This window comes from Atractosteus spatula, chromosome 13, assembly GCF_055471065.1.
Source record: "Atractosteus spatula isolate fAtrSpa1 chromosome 13, fAtrSpa1.hap1, whole genome shotgun sequence".
NCBI classification, from domain to species: Eukaryota; Metazoa; Chordata; class Actinopteri; order Semionotiformes; family Lepisosteidae; genus Atractosteus; species Atractosteus spatula.
The window spans coordinates 41,066,493-41,087,244 of NC_142718.1; the positions used below are offsets into that span (position 1 = coordinate 41,066,493).

At 42.7% G+C, this 20,752-nt stretch overlaps 1 protein-coding gene across 3 annotated transcripts in view; it reads right to left on the bottom strand.

Annotated features, from left to right (window-relative positions):
- Window positions 1–20,752, bottom strand: part of lypd6 (LY6/PLAUR domain containing 6) — a 32,317-nt gene that overhangs the window by 10,596 nt on the left and 969 nt on the right. The window lies entirely within an intron of this gene.

Here is a 20,752-nt window from a genome sequence, read left to right on the forward strand (position 1 = left end):
TCGTTTGTGGTGCTCCTAATTCTAAACTTTACTTCCATGCCAGTACCCAGAACAAAAAGGGCTGCTGTCCCACGATTAGAAACTACTCTGGTGAACTGAGACCAGGGGCTCAGAAATGGCCTCGTCTCTGACCCCTGTAATTTATATTGTCCTTCTCCACTTTGGCAGAAAAAAAAACTGTGTGTGTGTGTTAGCCGTGCCTTAATGCGGCATTCCTAGCCTGGAAGTGACCCATACCTGCCTGGTCAGCATGCTCAGATGGCTCCCCTTGCTGTGTCCCATGACCAAAATGTGCCCACACGTTTAGCCAATCTTTCTGGGAAAGGACATGCAGACACAGCTTATTTTGACCTTACAATAACAAATCGCTTTTGGAAAAAAAGTCCAATGAGGAATGCAAAACAACACAGAGTTGTACAATAAGTGCTTCTCAAGCCCCAGATTGATTGGTGTTTCATAAAGGGTGCGAACTGTGCTTTAAATAATGACAATGCTCAGTTAATGAATGAATAAACAAATGTCGATTTCAGATCCTAAGGAACTGGTCAAGGTGATCTATCAAAAACAATTTTCTATACCTGCCTGACAGGGGCAAATTATTCAATTCAGTCCAATAGTGAACCTGTAATTTTCTAAAATGAAAATATCAATGTTAAGATCCCTTCCATGGCCTACTTGATATACAGCACAGGGAATTTTACAAATATCAAACGAAATCACATAAGTCTATATGTTTATAATGAAAGAATATTAAGAGGATCATCTCCTTGACAGTCGTATAAAAACATCACTATACCATAGATGAAAACCTGAAAAACTGACCTAAGTGTATGTTATACAGTAATACTCTCATCATCTGATATATTAATTCATATTAATCTTTTTCAATGGCCCACATCTTTGTGCAACTGCAGTACATACAATTCCTCCCACCAAAAGTATCTTGAATTGTTTGAATTTAAACACAATCTAGAATGTAAATTAGCTTTTACATAAAACAATGAAAATCAGGCCCATATATCCTTTTGTTGTCGTTCGTAGCCAAGAATTATGACCGTGAACATTAAAACAATCTTTTATAGCACTCAACAGTAATGCCATGTTGTACACAAAAAGATGTCTGTTTAACGTTAACAGCTCTTAAAAGCTTTGTTACAAATATCAAGCAATATTCTATAATAACTTGCTTAAGGTATTAAGGTCCTTGGTAAACAATCCTTTGTGCAGCCCACTGCCTGAGAAACCTGCTGGTGATCTTATGAAGGCAAGCTCTACGAGACAGCAAGCAGAGCCCTATCAGTGCATCTCCTGCCTCAGGCTACTGCTATGATCTTGCAGCGCAGCACATTATATTAATGCACATAATAAGCAGTACCAATCTGACACAAAGGAACAAGAACAGTTTGAAGTGTTTCAGAAGCTGCAGTCTAATCTCTCTCAAGTGAGAACTCGTGCCCTGCCATGGTATTCACCATACAGTTTGAAGGTGAGATCACGTGTTCACAAAGCAATGTATAAAACTACCAGAACTCAACACTCCCAACATCATAAGATCGTAGATTAAATGCCTGACCTTCTTTTTTATGTGAAATTAGCTTCCTTATGACGAACAGACAGTGCTTAGAAAACGTATGCAGTGCATACAGTATTCATGCCCTGCTCATGTTGTCCCATTTTGTGAAGTTACAAAATTATCTATACACGTTTTAAAAAATGTACATAATTCAAAACATGAACGCTGAAACTGAAGCATGAGGAGAAAAAACTAAAACACGCTGACTGCATCAGTGTTAAGATTCATGAGCTCAGTATCTGGTGGGAGCACCTCTTACAGGAGTTCCAGCTGCAAGTCCTTGTGGGGTCAGTCTCCACCAACTCGCCACCAGCCTGGTGTTGTTCTATCTCATTCTTCAGGCAGATCTGGTCAATACGACTCAAGTCAGGACTTTTATTCTTAAGTCACTCCAGTGGAGCTCTGGTCTTGTTCTTTGTGCCATTGTCCTGCTGAAAGGTGAATTTCTGTCCTAGTTTGTGCCTACAGCAGGTTTTCCTCTATGATTAGCCAGTATCTGTGTTCCCCCCAGTCTTGACAAGCTTCCCAGTCCCAGCTGATGAAGCAGAACTATGACACCACGCTGGATGGTAGAGATGGTGCCGACAGAGAGATGCTGCACTATGTTGGGTTTGTGTCAGATGGAACTATTTTGTCTAAATGCAAAGTGTTACTGTACACTTTGACTGGTCTGACTACACTTTTTTTCCACGTTTGCAGGTGCTCTGTTGCAAAGCCCACTTGGGGTCTGATATTTTGAAGATCCAGACTAGCCCCCAGCTCCTTCCTCCTTGCCTGGCAGCTGAGTGTGGAGGGATAGGCTGATCTAGGCAGTGTATTGGTGCCTTGATCTTAATGCCTGACTTTATTTAAAGGATCATTAAGGGTCTTTGAACAGCTATTATGCCTTTCTCCTGATCTTGGCCACAGCAAAGGGTTTGAATAGTTAGGCCATCCTTATTTTCCAATTTTTCTTTCATTATACAGCAAAATGTCATTTACTTACTTAAATGTGAAAACTATTAAATGATCTGAATAATTTTCCAAGACGCTGTATAATTATTAGCTTCATTTTCATGTGTTAGTACCAGTACTACTGTTTTATTGTCATGTAAAATGCTTTTTGAAAAAGATTCTTTACATTAGCTTAAGCTCAATTTAAGCTTTAAGCCTGTGAATAACTGTGAAGAAAGCGTTAAACACTTACCGTAAGAAAACAGCAAGTAATCCACATTCTTCTTAATCAGAAAATTACACTTTTATCATATACCATGACATAACAACTTACCAGAACTCATTATGTTGTCAAATACTGTACATGCTCATATCCAGTATGTACACGCAGAGATAAGACAAACTTTCATCTTGCCTTGCGATAGTATATTTTTGTAAGCTGACAAACCCTAACCAAACACTTTAACAGCTGTTGGCTGCCAACAATGGCACTGTGCCTGTTCTTTACCTGCCTGGGATTTCTGAGCCTCCCTGAGTCAGTAACGAACTGGCTGCAGCAAGTGAAGATGTGGTTACTATCATCTGGTGAGAGACAAGAGGCTAGTCCCTGCTAACTGCTGACCATCTCTCACGGGAATGAAAAGTCAGGACTCTGGAAAACTGGGAAAAGAAGAACCAGACCTCCATAGCAAGAGTCCGTCTTTTCCAGGATTTTTTTTTACAAAAAACCACTGGAACAGCTGTCCTGGTAAAGGTGCTGTACACGCAGAGAACAGCACGGCTTCAGCCTGTCCATCTGCCTCTTGTTATTACGAAACAGCTTGGTGACTCTTGAAGTGTAGCCAACCGAATATACAAAAATATTCCAGCCCTGCAGTGCTCGACTTGTCTCTTCGCTCCAGTGGAGTCAGTGCCACGTGGAAAAGTACGAGCTGACATACCTAACACACATGATCTCTCACTTCCCATTACCTGAAATGAAGACACCAAGATATCTGCGGTACTTTTGAAAAGGAAGAATGGTGGAACAGGAGAAATGGCCTTTGTGCCACAGAAGAAAGGTCTTGGATCTGGACTCTGAACAGCAGCACCCACTGGTCCAAGACCTTTCTTCTTTCCTGTCATGAAAACACTCGTCTATTTCAGGCCGCTAAGAGAAGTCTGAAGACCGTGCGTCGCACCTCTAACGTTACCCCCTAGCTGTCCTGCAGTAGTGGGAGGACTTGTCTGAGCTGTGGGAAAGGTCACTAGCATGCAGAAGCCTCCCAGTCTTTCCAAATACCAAGCCAACATCGCCAGAGGGTTTGTGATCCCTCTACAATCAGGCCATGCAATTAATTGTCAAACATAATTAGTGTGCAGCGCTGGTCCTGAATAGAGCTTATTTAATGGTCCTAGTGCTGGAAAATTACACTTTCCTCCCCAGGCTCTTGTTACTGAGCTAATGGGGACGCCTGCACACTCTGGGTGGAGCCACATGCTGAGTGCCAAAACACGCATTATGGAAATAAGGAGATCATTATGAAAAATATATTTGTTTAGATCACTGTCCTGATTTTGCAGTGAATCTTCAAATTTAATCCACTCAGATTTAAAAGAATGTTTTTATTTTATACTCCTTCTCCTAAGAGAAGAACAGTCACAATCACAGCTAGCATCACAGAAAACCACGTAGCAACTTCTCATCTCTACATCCCCTCCTTACTCTGCTCTGTAAATATCCAAAAACATAAATTAATTCCTGCCAAAGCCTATATAATGATATTCAAGGCAACCAAGTGCACATTGTTATTACCCTGAAGCACCTTCTGATCATTACATTCATTTACCTGACTGATGCTTTTATCCGAATTAACTCACATTTGCATCCACTTCTACAGCTGAGTGTTGTGCTGGCACAATTCAGGTGCAGGGTTCCCTCAGGGGCACAACAGCAGTGTCTCGCTCAGGGTTCGAACCCACAACCTCCCAGTTATGGATGCAGAAGCCTGTCCTCTCCTGCCCATCACTGCCACACGGCAGGAGAACTAGAAACAGGAAGCTGAAGAGCAGAGCGGAGGTGCAACAGAGACTTGAAGGCAAGGAAAAAGCAGGGTCCCAGAGAGGCACAGATGCCTTATTGTCTCCAAATTCCAAAGTTAAAACAGAAAAGTAAAAATGTTTCCTGACAAAAATATATCTTATTGTATATTTTATAATATAAACATTTATAATGTACCAAAGAACGGTATTCTCTGTTACAAGGTTATGAATACTTTGTTTAAAAATGTTCAGATTTCGACAAGGTTAAGCTGTTTTTCTTCTTTTAGAGCACAAGATTCAGCAAAAACATCACCCCGAACACCAGGGATCTTAGGAATGACCTGTGCAATTCTGTTAGCGTTCCCCTTCCACATGGAAATGGTTTTGGGAAGACAAATTCAGCCCAGGTTTAGATGCCTTAATGTCCCAGCTGTCAGGCATGAAAACATTCCTGTGGTGCAAAACATATCAAGCAAAATTCTTCCCTGCTGGACAAACCCATTTTCCTACGAAGGCTGAACTGTGTTTTCTGAGAGGAAGACAAAAATGTAGAATCATTTAGATTCCGGAGCTAAAAAACAGACGTTCATTGACACTAGGATAAGGATTCAGTTTCGTGGCTGCAGGTGCCTGTACAGACGTCTGGGGGTCTTTCTGGTGCCCCTTTTAAGACAGTTCTTACATTACATGTTGTGCCCTTGCAGGGTGTTTCCGGGGAGCAGTTTGAGGTTCATGTCATGGCACCCGTAACTGGTGTGTTCTCTCTTAAAGGTCAAGCTGGGAAAAACAACTGGCTCGAACGCTATATTACCGTTGGCCACTCGAGGAGCCTCAATTAGCATGCAAGACTGACCTGTTTTATTCTATCCGACAAATGGAAGATAAACCAAAAAATGAATATATCCCAGCACCAAGGCATACAAACGTAAGGCACGCTCCTCACCGTGTTTATTTGCCACTCACCTCAAATTCAGATTCTTTCATAAAGTAGCAATCCGTGATCTGACCCAAGCACTGCTATTATGATAAGCAACCATTATATCTTGCTTTCCCATCAAAGACAGCTCTCTAGTCTTCATCTTGCTTCATGCCATCTAACTCAAGATAGGGACCCAAAAAGGTCAGCTCCACAGATGGGAACGAAGGTTATACATTTCACAGCTCCATTAATGCATGTATGTTTATCCATATTAGTATCACTAATGCAATTACATTGCTGTCATATGTAAAAAATGACAATTATTACCTAGCTTTACATCTGAATACTGAGGTTTATTCTCAACTCTGCAACACACTGTCCCAGCACTCACTTCCTCTGGCACTTGTACAGTTAACATGCTGTTGAAGGCAGTACTGTACGCTGCTGCTTAAAGAGTACAGATGCCATCAAGGTTCCTTTTAATTCCAGGGCTGCAAATTACCATCATTATCTCTGTGGGAAATGGAATTTAATCTTGCCTGCCAAGCACTTTGGGGCAATTCGAATACAGTAAAAATACCAAACAAGCACTCTTATGGTTACATCATGCGCTGTGGCTACAACAGAGAGAATTATGACTAGCAGTCATACAATAGGAGTAGTAGGGTAATTTGCCATATTCTTTTTTACAGTATCTCTAATCTGAACACATTGAGTTTATTTAGGAATGGTGAAGTCAAAATGTGGAAACAGGAGCAGACTGGAGCATGTTATCCGTCAGGGAAGCCTTTCCTGTCCAGAGGTCTTTAGATGGATTTAGTAAGAAACTCAAGACTTTTAGACCACTTCTTCTACAGCGGCAGCCTTGGGGCCCTGCAATCACAATCCAGGGATGAGATTAGAAAACGGAAACAGAATGTGAGAGGATATGGCACAAAAGGTAAATATTAAATGAAGGAAAATGTTGTTAGAACAGTAAAATGTACCAGTAAGACTTCATTTAGAACATTGTTTACAATTTTGATCACCACCTGACAGGTCCAGAGAAAGAGCAACCTGATGCACCTCTGGCCTCCAAGCAAGAGCTGTGGAATAGCTCTGTGACTGTGGTGGTTCCCCATCCAAGAGTTCAAAAACCTCAGAGACTTCGTCAGAATCAACAGTGAGACACAAACCAGAAGACTCCAATACCACAGATTCTTTCAAGAAGCTACTGGAAGAGACGCTCAGGCCAGTTCCAGTACATACCAGCGTCCAGATGGGCTACAGTAAAGGGGCCTAATGACCTGCTCTCATTTGCAACCTTCCTTATGTGTTTCTGACAGAGGTGCCCAGACATGACTAAAGAGGAGCTTGTGAGACGAGCACTTCATCCATGAGGTCTCTCCAGCGGGCCATCACCTCACACCCACGCTGGCAGGACTGTGAGGGCGAGTGGGAGAACACTGGGCTGTGTTCCTGTGGTCCTGTTCCCTGACCTGGCCATTGACACTGTTTAAAATTGTTCCCTTTCCTCAACCAGACAGCAGCTGAATGAATGATCCTTCTGTAAGAGATCTTTACTAATTCATTTCTGGGTGAAGGTGAAGGCAGCAAGCAGCAAATTTATTCATTACAGCAACCTAATAAGAAACTGGACGTGAAAAATCTTTCATCCAAAGAACTTCAGCACAAGGAAAAAGAAAGAATTTTACTTTGACATTTGGACGTCTCTACTGAGAGCCTTCTTCCTTACTGTTCGGCAGGATTGGATCAGAATGGGAAATGAGCTTTGAATTCCTTATTTTTATTTCTAAAGTAAAACATATTTCCATGGGGGCTACAGCTGGACACTTCACCCACTTCTCCCTTCCTATGTTCTCTGGAAAAATACATGGAAATCTAAGTGGAAAGACAGCTTTGTGACTATATTCTCAAATTCCTGTTCGGCTATTGAGAGTGTAGAACACTAAGCTTAATTGTACCTTCTCCTTGTACAGGTATCTTTCACTGAACAGGTATGAAAGCCAACGACAATATAATTACACAATACTTAAACACTGAAAAGGCACTTGTTCCAGCTGCATCATCTAGAAGTGGTGTGCTGTCACTGACAAATACAGAGACTTTCCACACGGAAACACAACACAAGCTCCGTCATATTTCTTGTGAAACTTTTGCTACCATTCATGGCATTACTTTTCCAGGGACGTTGGGGAATATTGTTTTGTCTTTGAAAAAAAAATCATTCTCATTAAAGAGGCTTGAGCTGGATGGATGTGGGTTTTAGAGCTGACATGCAAAGTGATAATGGTGGGGTCTGTGGGATCCTGCCTGCTTTACAACAGTAACAGAGAGCACTGTTTGCTTTCCAGCGAGCCTGGTTTTCTGCCAGGAACAACACTCAGAAGTGGCAGGTCCCCTTTTTGGCAGGCAGGTGTCATTAAGCAGATCCTTCTTATCATGCAAATGCATTAGGGAAACGAAGAGGCTACAGAAAGCATGTACTTGCTAAAACCACCAAAGGCGCTTGTAATCTGCTCATCTGAGATGTCAAGAGCTAGAGAGAAGTGTTCTAATCCTCCCCTAATTAAAAGAAACCACGATTTACGAATATGCTTAATTCAGCAGCAGATTGCTGCTGGTTGTTTTCTCTAGTCATTTTAAATTCTTTAAGTGCTGTCTGTTGAAAAAGTATCGATTTGTTAAAACAGGTCCCAATGAATTATGCCCTTATTTTTAGAAACAAAGGGCAACCTAAAATCTAGCAAATAATGTGGGGAATGAAACACGTTTGGTAAAAAAATAAACCTGACAGAACGTACGGAGCTGTTCATTTTGTCTGAACGACTACAACCTTAGCAGAAAAAAAATGCTTTTATTAGATGCCAACGCGTTGGCCAAATCTAGAAAGCGTTGCAGAAACGTGTTAGTTTGCTCTGGACACAGCGCCTTGTGCTTTGTGTTAGGCAGTAGGAGCTGTAACAGCCTTCACGGGATTAACCACCGCCAGACACTGACAAATACAAGCTCCGTGAAGTTGGGCCCCTGCAAACAGCACAAACGGTGAAACCCACCTCATTCGTTAGGGCAGTTTTGTGCAGGTTTGTGCCGTTGAAAGTAACTTCCCGGGTGTTTCCGTTCCCGAGATATAGCGCCTTCTTTTTCGGGGGCGGGGGTCGTCACTTGTGCTGTTTGTAGGGGTGGGAGCAACTTCACGGTAAGCAGAAATAAGTGGGAAACCCGAACATCCGAAGCTCCGTATCAGCTACCGCCGTTTTAATTTGTCTCCAAATTCAAATGAAACATGCAACACAGAGGAGAACACCAGCTGAGGCCGTTTCCAGAACAACACAACGCCCACCAAAATCCTCTTCCACAACCCACCTCGCCAGAGCCGACGGAAACGGCGGTAAAATCGAAAAGCCAACGCAAGGGCTCCAGGCTCAATAGATCAATAGCGCCTCTCTGAACTGCTGCCAGCCTGAAACGAGATACAGTATCGCGGTGTCATGTTTGAGGTCATGCAGTAACCCTTCAACGGGAATCCCTCCCAGATCTGCCCATTTCTCCCGGTGCCTTCAGACTCTCCGGACCCGTCTAACCAGACTCGGGAGGCGCACTGCCAGCAGAGCAGACTCGCTGACACCGGGTTCCTCACTTTCTCAATGGCGCTGCGAAGACTTTCCGTAAATAGGACACGTGGGGTGGCATGAATAAAACTGTTGTGCAAAATGAACACCTGTTTTCCTTCTGAGAAAACAGCCGGAAAACGTTGGGGGGAATGACAGATCTTGCTGGGAGCAGATTTAAGAGATAAGAAACGATTTAAATGTGTTTGACTTTTATTTTTTTTTAATCTAAGGAATTTGTTTTCTCTGTAAAAAAAAAGCAGGACGGTAAAATTGACACTAGGGTTTTTATGAGTACAGTCCTTCAACTTGTGGAGCAGCCTCAGATTAAATCGCTGCTATTATATTCACACTCAAAAACTGCACCTGGTGTTTTTTTTTACAATACTTAAAGGATTTTCTTGAACACGGTGGCAAGTACCTTCTAATTATGTTATGAAGAAAAAAGAAAATAAAGATCTGTGGTTCAGAGAGAAGTGGAGAAATGTTTTGATACCTACTTGTAACTTGTGTGTTTGTATTTGTATCAAGAGGCGGCTGCGATTCTGGTTGGACAAGTGTTAATGTTGGAACATTTTATCAGTGGTGACGGACCGAATTATCCCCGGAAAAGGTGTTTTGCTTCAGATATTCTGTCCTTGTACAAGACGCCGTAGGGCTGCGAACAGCTCGTTTTCATAATGAACAGGAACGACTTCGTTTCCAACTGGCCGAGCTGAACCCAGTACCCTGCCCGCTGCCCTGTCAATGTATTCTTTCATCGCATTATTTGTAGAACTGCAGTAGTTGTAGAAGAAATTGTATTGCGGGGTTTTTTAACGCATCCCATGAACAACTCTGCCGATTCTTTTTTCCCAGTTAAAAACACTAAACCACTACTATAGTACTGTAGTTACCCAAGAAGCAAGAGACGCTTCTCGCATCTGCGACTCCACAGCCGCCGAGTGCCTCCTCTACCTCATTTCTCTATCCACCTCAGCAGTGAATTTTACACGCCATGCTGGTCAATAACCCCAGAGCCCCTGTCTGTCGCATTTCAGTCCCACGGTTTACTACGCTGACGTGCAAACCGGTAGTTTCGCATTTATTTCCGTCGTTGTAAAAATAATACCATGAAAGAACAAATTGAGAATTAACGGCGCAAGAGCCGTTGAATGACAAGTCCAGGCAATATTCTTTTCAGAAGAGCAGAGCTGTGCAATAATCACAATTATGATATTTCAAATAATTCCTGTTAGTAAATTCTAAAAGCACACACTAATCTCAGAAGGTGATGTTCTGCGAAACTGGGATCTGCTGATGATGAAATGCCGGGTAATTGCATTTTAAAGGGAGGTATGTCATTGGAAACCACTACAAATAATACCGTGTAATGCGTGAAAGGGTTTCGTGTGTAGAAATGGCATATAGCGCTGTGAGGTACGTGTAAAATGAGTCTGGACCTCCGTGTCAGCCGAGTTTGACACCCCTAACGCTACCAGAAAGCGAACAGGGTTACAGCGGACAGCTCGCTCACACGCACGGTAACAGCCAGCCTGGCTGTCAGCGATACCTCTGTCACGGTGGCTGTGGAAAACACAAGTCAGCTTAGACTCTAATCACCGTGCTCTTAATTGAAATCCTACATGTGCGCGCAGCATAATCCCGTATCGTTCTTTGAAGTACTTGAAGTCAACTGGATAATTTTTTAATCCGCTGGTGGCTCCATGTGAAGATTAAAAGGATTAATTATGTAACTCCTAGTCACGCAGGGGACAGGCTGAAGCTACAGTGCTCTCATGTCGGCCAATCACTCTTTATTATACTGTAGGAGGGACACATGTGGCCGTCTGGGCGTTTTAGACTGTAATTACAACCTTGGGGAAGAATTCTATTCTTTAGACTGCGCAGTACTGCCAGGATTTGTGTCTGACACCCTCTTATTGTGCCTACTGCCAAGACCTCTGCTGAACTCCTGCAAACATTCTTAAAAGCAAACGGACTGTGAAAGAAAAGAAAACTCATTTCGTCCACAATCACATCCCAGCTGCTGAGAAAGGACATGTTTTTCATCCTGTGCGATAGCGCGATAATGTGAGAGTTCAGTCCCTTCGCAACAAGAAACTACAGTTGCCAAAACGACTTTTATGCCTTTTAATGCCAGATTTCAAAAGTACAGTCTGCTTTGCATGAGAATGCTGAATGGAAAGCACCTTCTGCTTACCTTTTGCTTGGGTGTCACTGTGGCAAGTCCTTCCACAGATCTGTCTGAACAGAATGAGAGACGTGTTTTGAAAAAAACATGTTCAACTGTGGTTATATCACAGACATGACTGTCAAACCAAGGCACTACACACAAAACAAGACCAGGGTAATGATGAGTGCTGTACAATGATCTCCTGAGGTTATGATTTCATTAAGGTGTATGATTTGTTATGAGCCTAACTGTAGCATGACTGAAGTGCTGAAATGCTCCAATTTGAAAGTAATCGGCACTTCCCCTTGCTTAGAGCAGATGGATACAGAGCCCACAGATGGAATGATGCAATCTTAATCACCTCAGAGAGGAACACAGCATTGCTGTAAACCACCATAATATTTACCTTAAAATAACAGGGAAAACACAAGGACTCATTCAGCCATATAGTTATATAACAAAGACCAACCATCGTCAACTGGAAAATGAAGATCCTATCACTGAGGGCACTGGCCAGAACCAGTCCTGACGCCCAGGCGGGCTGTGGGGGACTAGGCATAGAAATATAGAACAGATACAGATACACACTGGGGTTCTTATTGTTTGCTTAACGACGAGCAATTCAAGGATGACATACAATGTACACAGGTTTGACAAAGGAAACAGCATACGGGTGCAATAAAATAAACTTCTACGTGCTGACAACAAGGTCAAATACTAGTGGAACACAAGTGGAACACTAGTGGAACACAATGCAAGGCGGAGTTTAAAAACCTTCGCACAAACATTCTGACAGGCGTGTCTGAACACCATGAGCTCATGAGAAGTTACAGCTGACAGAAACATGCAGGACTTCATTACAACAAGGGCTGTGCTCATACACCAACCCCCCCCACACACACACACTGCCTACGTGTGTCTGACAGTGTGGGAGCAAAGCAGAGCAGTCGCTCTCACTTTTGGCAATACCTCAATAAACCTCATTTTCTTGAGCAAGCTCCCGAACATCAAACACGGATTTGACAGCGCTAAGATACGGGTAGAAACATTCAACTACACAATCTCAGTCTTTTCCTAAACTCAGTATCTCCACACACAGCGCACATGGCAAAACAAGTGCAGAACAGTTTAAGCTAAAGCAGTTCAGGTGGGCAGCTGCGTCAGCAGGCGTAGGCTGCAAAGGAACAAGTAAAGGTTTATTCCCTGCTGAAAAGAGAAGAAATGAAACACAAAGTTTCAACATTTTGACACCCGAAGAAGGCTCCACAGCTGAAACATTGTTTCTTTTCTTCTCTTTTCATCATGGAATAAACCTTTACTTGTTCCTTTACAGTTCAAGCTATATGATTTTGTTAACATTTTTTTTAACGATGGAGTACAAGAACATCCGACCAACCACAACACAACATCTGGAAAATCCCACATCCCACTCCCCATCCCTCCCACTCCCACCCATGATGGGAATACACCCTATGCTCCTGCATACAACCCCAAAATCAGACACAGAGAAAGAAATGATGCCAAAGTTCATCTAAAAACAGCGGGCACAGAGAGCTGCCGGCCAGCTGCCTCAGCTCAGGGCAGCTGTAGACTCTCAGACTGCACCACGTCCGTCCCACTGCTCTAATACTGTGCGACAGGAGGGTCTCAGGCACCGAAACAAATAAAAAGGGGCCTTCGTTTTATAACCAACACATCCTTAAAACATCCTTTCGGAAACCTTCTTCCTGCAGAGAAAGGTCAGCCTGTGGCCCTTCCACTCCAGCTATTACATGACAGGAGAAGGGAGGGAATATTCCCCGAGATTCAAGACCTAATAATCCAAAAACGCTTGCCAGCTTGGTAGCTGTCAGTGTCCTCAACGACAGCATGATTGAAAAGGGGCCGGAGATCAGAGCCACGGATGTTGTGCAGGAGTACAAGGCCTGTTACCCAGCTAAACGATTGAGGATCTCAAAAGAAACAGGAAGCCCATGGCCGAGCTGGCCCGGGCTGAGAGGTGGAACCACAATGAGCTCTGTTTTCAGGGAGGCTGCGACAGTGGGGGGACAGGAGTGCCCCACTGAAGCCAACCGAGGCCCGCTGGAGAGGCAGGGCCCAAGCCAGAGAGATCGCCACGGGCCACGGATCGGAGCACCCAACCCTTTCCCACACGACGTGACTCCTCCGCAGACAAACGAGGAGTCACGAGGCTGGGGCTCGAAACGAAGCTTCTGTTCCGCCACGCCCCCGCGGGATCGGCATTCCACCTCACATTCCAGCACCGCTCCCAGTTAGCCCTTCTCTCCAGCCTATCTCACACTCTTCCCCGTGCTCGGTATTGGGGTTTTCCTGGCTAGAGCTACTCCCAGTCTCATTGATATTTACTACTTGGTTTTTTGGCTTCCTGACCCTGGCTTGTTCCCCGTCTACGTCTCCCGGTTTCGGTTTTGGTACTTTTGCTTCCGTCCTGGTTCTGACTCTCGGCTTCCTCACGTTTTATGGCTATGTCTCAGGTTATTTGTACTTCTGCACCGGCTAGTTTTTGGACCTCGGATTGTTCTTTCGACTCCGCCTTCTGGAGTTTGCCCTGGTTTTCTGCATAGGGTCCTCACTACTAATTCCTAAGAGCTTTGCCGTCATAGCTGCGGAAGAGGACGGGAGCGCTATCCTCTTGAGCTCTGGGAAGAGCCACAGTGCAGTCAAAAGGCAAAGGAGCTAATCAGGACTGTGCAGTTGTTCTCCCTTCACCCAGGAGCCGGACTGGACATGCTTCACGGCACGAGAAAAACCCTCTATCATTCATCAGAGACTTTAGACCACTAAAGGCTGTTTAATTAGTCGTCTGGGTGTGGGGAAACTCTCTTTAATGTAAATGTTTTTTTAACAGAATAACAGAATGTGTAGTACTAGCTGAGCTTCCATAACCAGAAAAATGTGGCGTTGTTCATGAATACTAAAATGCCATACAGTGATGAACTAAGAGGTACTTTAGCTCAGATCAATACTTTCGAATGTTTCTAAACGCCCTGTTCTCAGGATTTATTACAAACACATAAGGGAACTTGGAACTGGAAAGCGGAGAGAGAGAATGCTTTTATACAGGCTGTATATTACTCTGTCAGCACATTGTGGAAAAAAATCACTTCATTTCTTTAGACAATTTCTCAGACACTTCAGTTCAATTTAGGAATTCTTTAAGCTCATCTACTTAAGATATAAAGCAGAAAATATAACTACATATTCAGGATAAAACAATATAATTTTAAACACGTTTCTGCATTTGATGCGAACATGAAGACTATGATAGATAAGGTATGATGAGAGTGGCTATATACTCCATGCTGTCATATAAGAATACAATTACAATAAGCAGGAATGTTCAGATGTGGTGGGAGGACAAGCTGATTGCAGTAGCTCCACAATCCCTGCGAATTACACGCATGACGGAGGGGTAATGAGAACAGCCTCACGTGTCCTGTACTAAACCTCAGCTGGTACCGTCTCTGGCAGCCGGAGCCAGCCCAAAACTATTCGGAAGTCCACAACACGTCGGAGCCGCGATCAACGATGTGTAGCTGGAGAGCGTGCTGCTGCTGGAGTCACGGAGGCCCGCGCTGCGGACGTCGGAATGAGGGCAGTGGTGCGGCAGGCTGCAGCTGAGCGCTTCCATATGGAAAAGCTGCTCTTTGTGGGTAACCGCACGAACAGCAGAGCCTGGCATCTGGGCTACATTAGCATCCAGCCGGGAGACAGGCGGCTCTCTGTGACGGGGACAGATGAACGGCAGGAGCTGAAATGCCATCTGTGCCAGTCAAGTGTCCCTCCAGACAGGGGAAGGCATGTCTCCCCCATCAGACTGCTTCTGCTTCGGCTTCAGCGTTTTACCACTGGGCCTTGGTAATGGCCCAGCTTTCGATAAGAGAATGCTTGTTTGTGAGCTTTAAAGGAAAAGAGGTTCCAGACTGACTTTCTCCTGGGTAATAAGAACATGAGCATGGCATGCTTTGCCGTCTGTGAACCACTGCGTCAGGCGGAAGGCAGGATTTTTCTCTTGGTTAGAGAACACTGTGTATGGATCACCTAGAGCATACTGCGTGCAGGGCCCGTCTCTCTGAAATGCTCTTGCTTGGGAAGACTGTATATTCAGACAATTATTCAAAGTTGTACAGCATGTGCAAGGAACGTTCCCTGATGCTGCTACATACTACATTTCAATTTCATTTTACGGTTGTTTACAAACACCACAACACGTAGGAAATGACAGGAAATTGCCAGCTGGTTAGGTTGCTGGTAGATACAAAGAACTCAACTTCTTGAAGGAAGCCAGGGCTTGTACTTTTTTCAAATAAAAAATGAATTACAAAAATCTTTTCAATTACAAAATATATTTAAATAAAAACAGAGTAACAATCATGACTTCTGTGGCACAGAATGAGTAACCCCGACAAACCTCCAGTTTACCCCATACACATTTACATCAACATTGAACACATATGTAGGCAAACTGGGAATATTAAACATGTTTTTCAAGCTTTCCGTTGAGATATTCAAACCATCAGAGAAGCGATGATCCCTCCTTATTTTTTAAAAACTTTTTCTGAGTGGTCAACAAATGATAAAAATGGATGATCAGTTTTTCAAACCACACGACAATGCGTCACACAACCACACCAGACCTCACCTTTAGAGGCTGAATTTGTACAGATCTAGCCAAGAGTACAACAAGAGAACAACCAAAACCAAAACGCACTGCCTGGTCTGCTACCAAGACATTCTTTACCTGCAGTCAGCCTTGCACGCTGAAACTCTTAACGGTACAAAATAGCAAAGCAAAAGCTGCTTTTCTTCCTGGTCCCCTTCTTCTGAGTCCCCTCTGGACTCAGAACGCGATAATATTTACCTTATACAGCACCTTTCCTGATGCATCATCCTGTGGTGCTTTATAACAAAACATACAGAAGAGTCTGGCATCCACAGATGAACTCAGATGAAAAGCTCGAGTATAAAAGTGAGGTTCACCGTGGGATTTGAAAGAGTGGACCGACTTGCAAGGTCTGCTAAGAGCTGGGAAATCCGCAGTCTGGGGACAACAGGAAGCACAGCCTCCCTCAACTGCAGATCTCTAAACATAGGGTCCCGCTTGGTCTCGGTGGAATGGGACATGTTTTAATTGTTGTGGGTTTTCCCATTTGTTCTTGCCCTGAGGTGATGGAACAAGGAAGCTACATCGAAACCTCTTTGTTGTCTGCATTTAATAGCAGCACGACTAAAAATTACCAATTCTGGATATTAATTCCCTGGTTTCCTTAGCAAATGCTACAGTTCAAAGCAGTTCCTGAATTAAACATTTTTGCCTTGTTCAGCATTAAAATATATTCCGTTTTTTTGCTTTGATCTATATATTATTTTTACAGGGACTGGGATAACAAGCATGCCTGCTAGAACCCATTTATGCAAGTGGAAAAAAACGTCTACAGCATGTCTCTGTGTTTCTTTCACTGCAGACTACAGGCTTTGCAGTCTAAACCGAATACATGCCGTGCCCCATATTACAAAACACTGTATAAGAAAAACAGGGCTCAAGCATCTGAGTTCCTCTCTCATCTCAGCTAAAAGAACAAGCATATCTACAAATAAACTGCATGTTTGTAAACTTTATTCAGAGGAGGAAAGTCCCACATTTTTCTTCTGTTTTATATCCTGAACTTTCTTAGAAACAAGTGTTGTCCTCAAATAACACAAAAACCAAAAGAGGTGATTTAATTTAAATTGGTTGTTATTTCTAATAAGTGACTCCACGATTGAGCAATATAGATTTTAAAATTTTAAAAAGATTTTGTATAATAAAATACAAAAGCGCATGTTTGATTTATTAGAATTTGAATTACTATGGTATGTACAGTATAAAACATCTTTTCCCCTTCCACAGTGCCTGAATGTTCTGTTTACATAGCCAAGAAACAAAATGTATGTTAATAAACGGATGGTAAACTTTTATTACCCAGCTAACGTAAACAGGCAGTTTATACAGCATAGTGTTTAAGACAGATGAGTGTGGTTAATCTGGGATCTTAACCAATACAGTCTCCCTGACGTGCCCCAGTGAAACACGCCCCAATCCTCTACTCCTTTATAAACTATGTAGCCCAGCTATTCGTATTTTACAAACTCCTTCATTTAATAAGTGGAACATTCCTCTGCAACCATTATTTATACCAAGAACAAGTGATGTGACATGTCAGAGGCATAACCAGGAACACAGCATGATTGACTACTCAAAACAATTGCTTTGATCTCATGAAAAAGAAAAAAAAACACTTTCAGTTAAGTAATTTATCAGAAAACCTTAAATACTGTGCCATGAAAAGTGGTTTCCCCAGAACTGCTGAACAACAGGGAATAAAGCAATACCTTTCACTGTGTTATGTCACACAATGCAGAGGAAAACCACTTCAATCTTTGCAAAGACTTATTTATCGAGTGCTCATTTGTTTTGGGAAATTAATTGTGAGGATGTAGCCATAATTGTGTCCTTCGACCTATTTTAAGACTACAATGTAGGTACAGTACGAACGTTAAAGCAGCTATTCTCTATTAAAAAAGCACCTTCCCTGCTCAAGAGATACTGAATTCCTTCTTAGAAGTGTAATGAGGATCACAGGGCTCAATCAAAACAACAGTCCTGGCTGTGTTCTGCTCACATTTTACACAGTTGTATTATCTACTGTTTAACTTCATTTCAGGTGCCAGTTCTTCCAAAAAGCCCTGAGAACACAGAAGTCATGGATTTCACAGCAGCAAACAAGCGACAATTCCTATTTCAGGGTTCTTTACCAGATAATCTCTAAATACAGCCCAAAGCAATGGTAGGCTACAGCATGGCTTTCTACTAAAGTATCTGCACAAGCACTTTATATTAACCTTACCAATTTCTCCACATTGTTTTAAACAATGTAAAACTCAGCAAAAAAAAGACTTCAATTTACCAAAACAAGGTCCAGGTGTGCAGAAAGATATGCCGAGTTTTCATGCATGCAATGCCAGCGAGTGAAGCAACGACAAACCTACAATAATAGATGATCACCCCTATATGTCTATCATCAGACTCACCATCATTGCTTGTGCATTAGTGACATCATGTGCCCTGCTACATCTCACAGATGCATGCTGACACTATGCAGGTGTTGCAGATTCCTTCCTACATGTTCATGAAGTGCTGTCCTGCTCAACCAGGAATTTTCTATTACTATTAGCATCGGGATCTTTATGAAATGTCAATTTCTGGCTTTTCCAAGCAACGTCTGACACACGAACAGAAGACGAACAAGCTACCCGAAATTAAGGAAGTTGATGCCTTTTCATTTAGAATCAGCAGTCTTTCTGCTACAAATGAGGTATTTTTGGAAAAAAAATCAAAATGCAGAATTTCATTTCTTTACATGTATAGTGATCAAGTTCACATCAGCTCTGACATTTTTAAAGTTAGCTAATATTTTAAAAAAGCTGAATGAAGTTTTGAGTAGACACAGAAACCCAAACTTCATTAAAAAACTACCATTGTTTTAAGGCAGATCTCAGCACAGAGAAAAATATATAAAAACACCAAAAAAGCATACCTATGATAGTAAAATGACCCTCCAATAAAAAACGACATCAAGTGACAGCAGATTTTACAAGAATTTTATATGTTCTCATTATTAACTCATGATTAGTGAAAATCCACCGGTTGAATTCTCCTGCTTCCTCTCTTCCTCGTTCTTAAAGAAACAGACTGCAAAAAATACTGGAAACATAAACAGCAGAACGTAAAGCAATATCTTTTTACTGCCACTTCCAGTCTTTATTTTCCAACACCGTCTGGACTAACCCTTTGGCACAGTAGCTGCTATCGGGACACCCAGGGTTCAAGTGTCTCCAGTGGGTTCTACCTCCTTCACTGAGGTCTGCCCACTGCACCAGGGAGTTGAATTAATACAGTCAAGAGTTAACAACTCTCTTCCAGCTCATAAAACATACAGTACCAAGAATAAATCAGATTTGAATACTGTACTTAGATTTTTAGGATGTATGCACTTTATCCAAAATGAGTAAGAGGGCTGATATATCCATACGTGTTTAAGCGCTCATGAGCTGGGGAGTGTGTGTAGAGGCTGTGTTCCAGCCAGCCCTGGGCTTTCTCCCTGTTACAGTGCTGCCATACTTCAAGTGACAGGGTAAAGACAGGCTGGAGGAGCAGGTCACAAGGCAGCCCTATTCTGGTACCTGCTAGTTCACAATGACTACCCCACAAGAGCAGATACATGAGGCACCAATTTACCTGCAAATATTAAGAGATTCTCAGAAGACTACGTTACTGTAAACAATCAACACACTCAGGTCACGTATCAAAGCCTGTTTGCTACCTCCGCTCTGCATTGAGAATTTCCAACCCAAATGCATGTTGCTTGTTTCTCCATTTCAGAGTTACCAGAGGACTTATCTGTCTCTAGATCAAGCTAAGTGCCTTGTGTTTGCAGTTCGTATTGTTTGTTTCCAGGCAGGTGTATCTGCTTTTACAAACCTTCAGCAGAGTTTTTTTTATTTGGGTAAACCTCATGGCAAAAAGAGACTCCTTCTGTGTGCTGAAATTCCAATATGCATAAAATGCCCCAAAACAAGTTTGGTTATCAGGGTGCTTTTGCATCTGAAAAGGAAAATGAAGTTGTAAAAGCACTGTAAGTCTTTGCTGCACTCCTATTTCTTCATCTTTGAATTACTTTCAGTGCTCTTCGGATAACTGTAGTTTATTACAATTTACATTAAAAAAGGAATTGTACATTGTCGAATGTCACACATTTTAAATGCACTGGCAGCAGTAAATACTGACTGGAGTACCAGCTCAGTATCGACTGCAAAGACCTGCACTCCTACAACATATCCCTCCACCTGCTACCTGGGCATTAGCCTGGCCTTCCTGAACACCGCTGTCCCCTCTCGCAGCCAGAAAACCCCGTGTTTCACGCATGCAAAACACAATGGTGTTTTTATTTTTGGATTCTTCTATAAAACAGATTTTTAATTTTCTCCTCCAGGTCTCCGGTTTGGTTTGGGAGATTGATCAATAACGTACGTTCATACTTGTGAAAGCAGACCCAGCGCACACTACAACACACTTATGCGCGGGTTGAACTGCAGTGAACAAATAAACACCTGAACACATGCAGAAAGTTACTGTAAGGCGTGTGAACCACATTAATCTTCCATTCTCTTTCAATATCCTCAGGTGCCTGTGCTGCACAGCATCTATCTGCCCAGTCACAGAGCCTCTTCGCTGCTCTCCACGATCAGTTTTACTTAAGGCAAGATTTGCAGACCAATTACAGTTGTACTTCTCCTATTTTTCATTTAAATTAGTCTGGCTGCAAATGTGACAGATCTGCCTCAAGCCAGAACTCCTGCCCTTTCAGAATGATATATACCGGTATGTGGAGCGGCAGAACAGATGACTCAACAGTTTCCCCAATTGTCCCGGACAGTGGAAGATGTTTTTTTTTAAA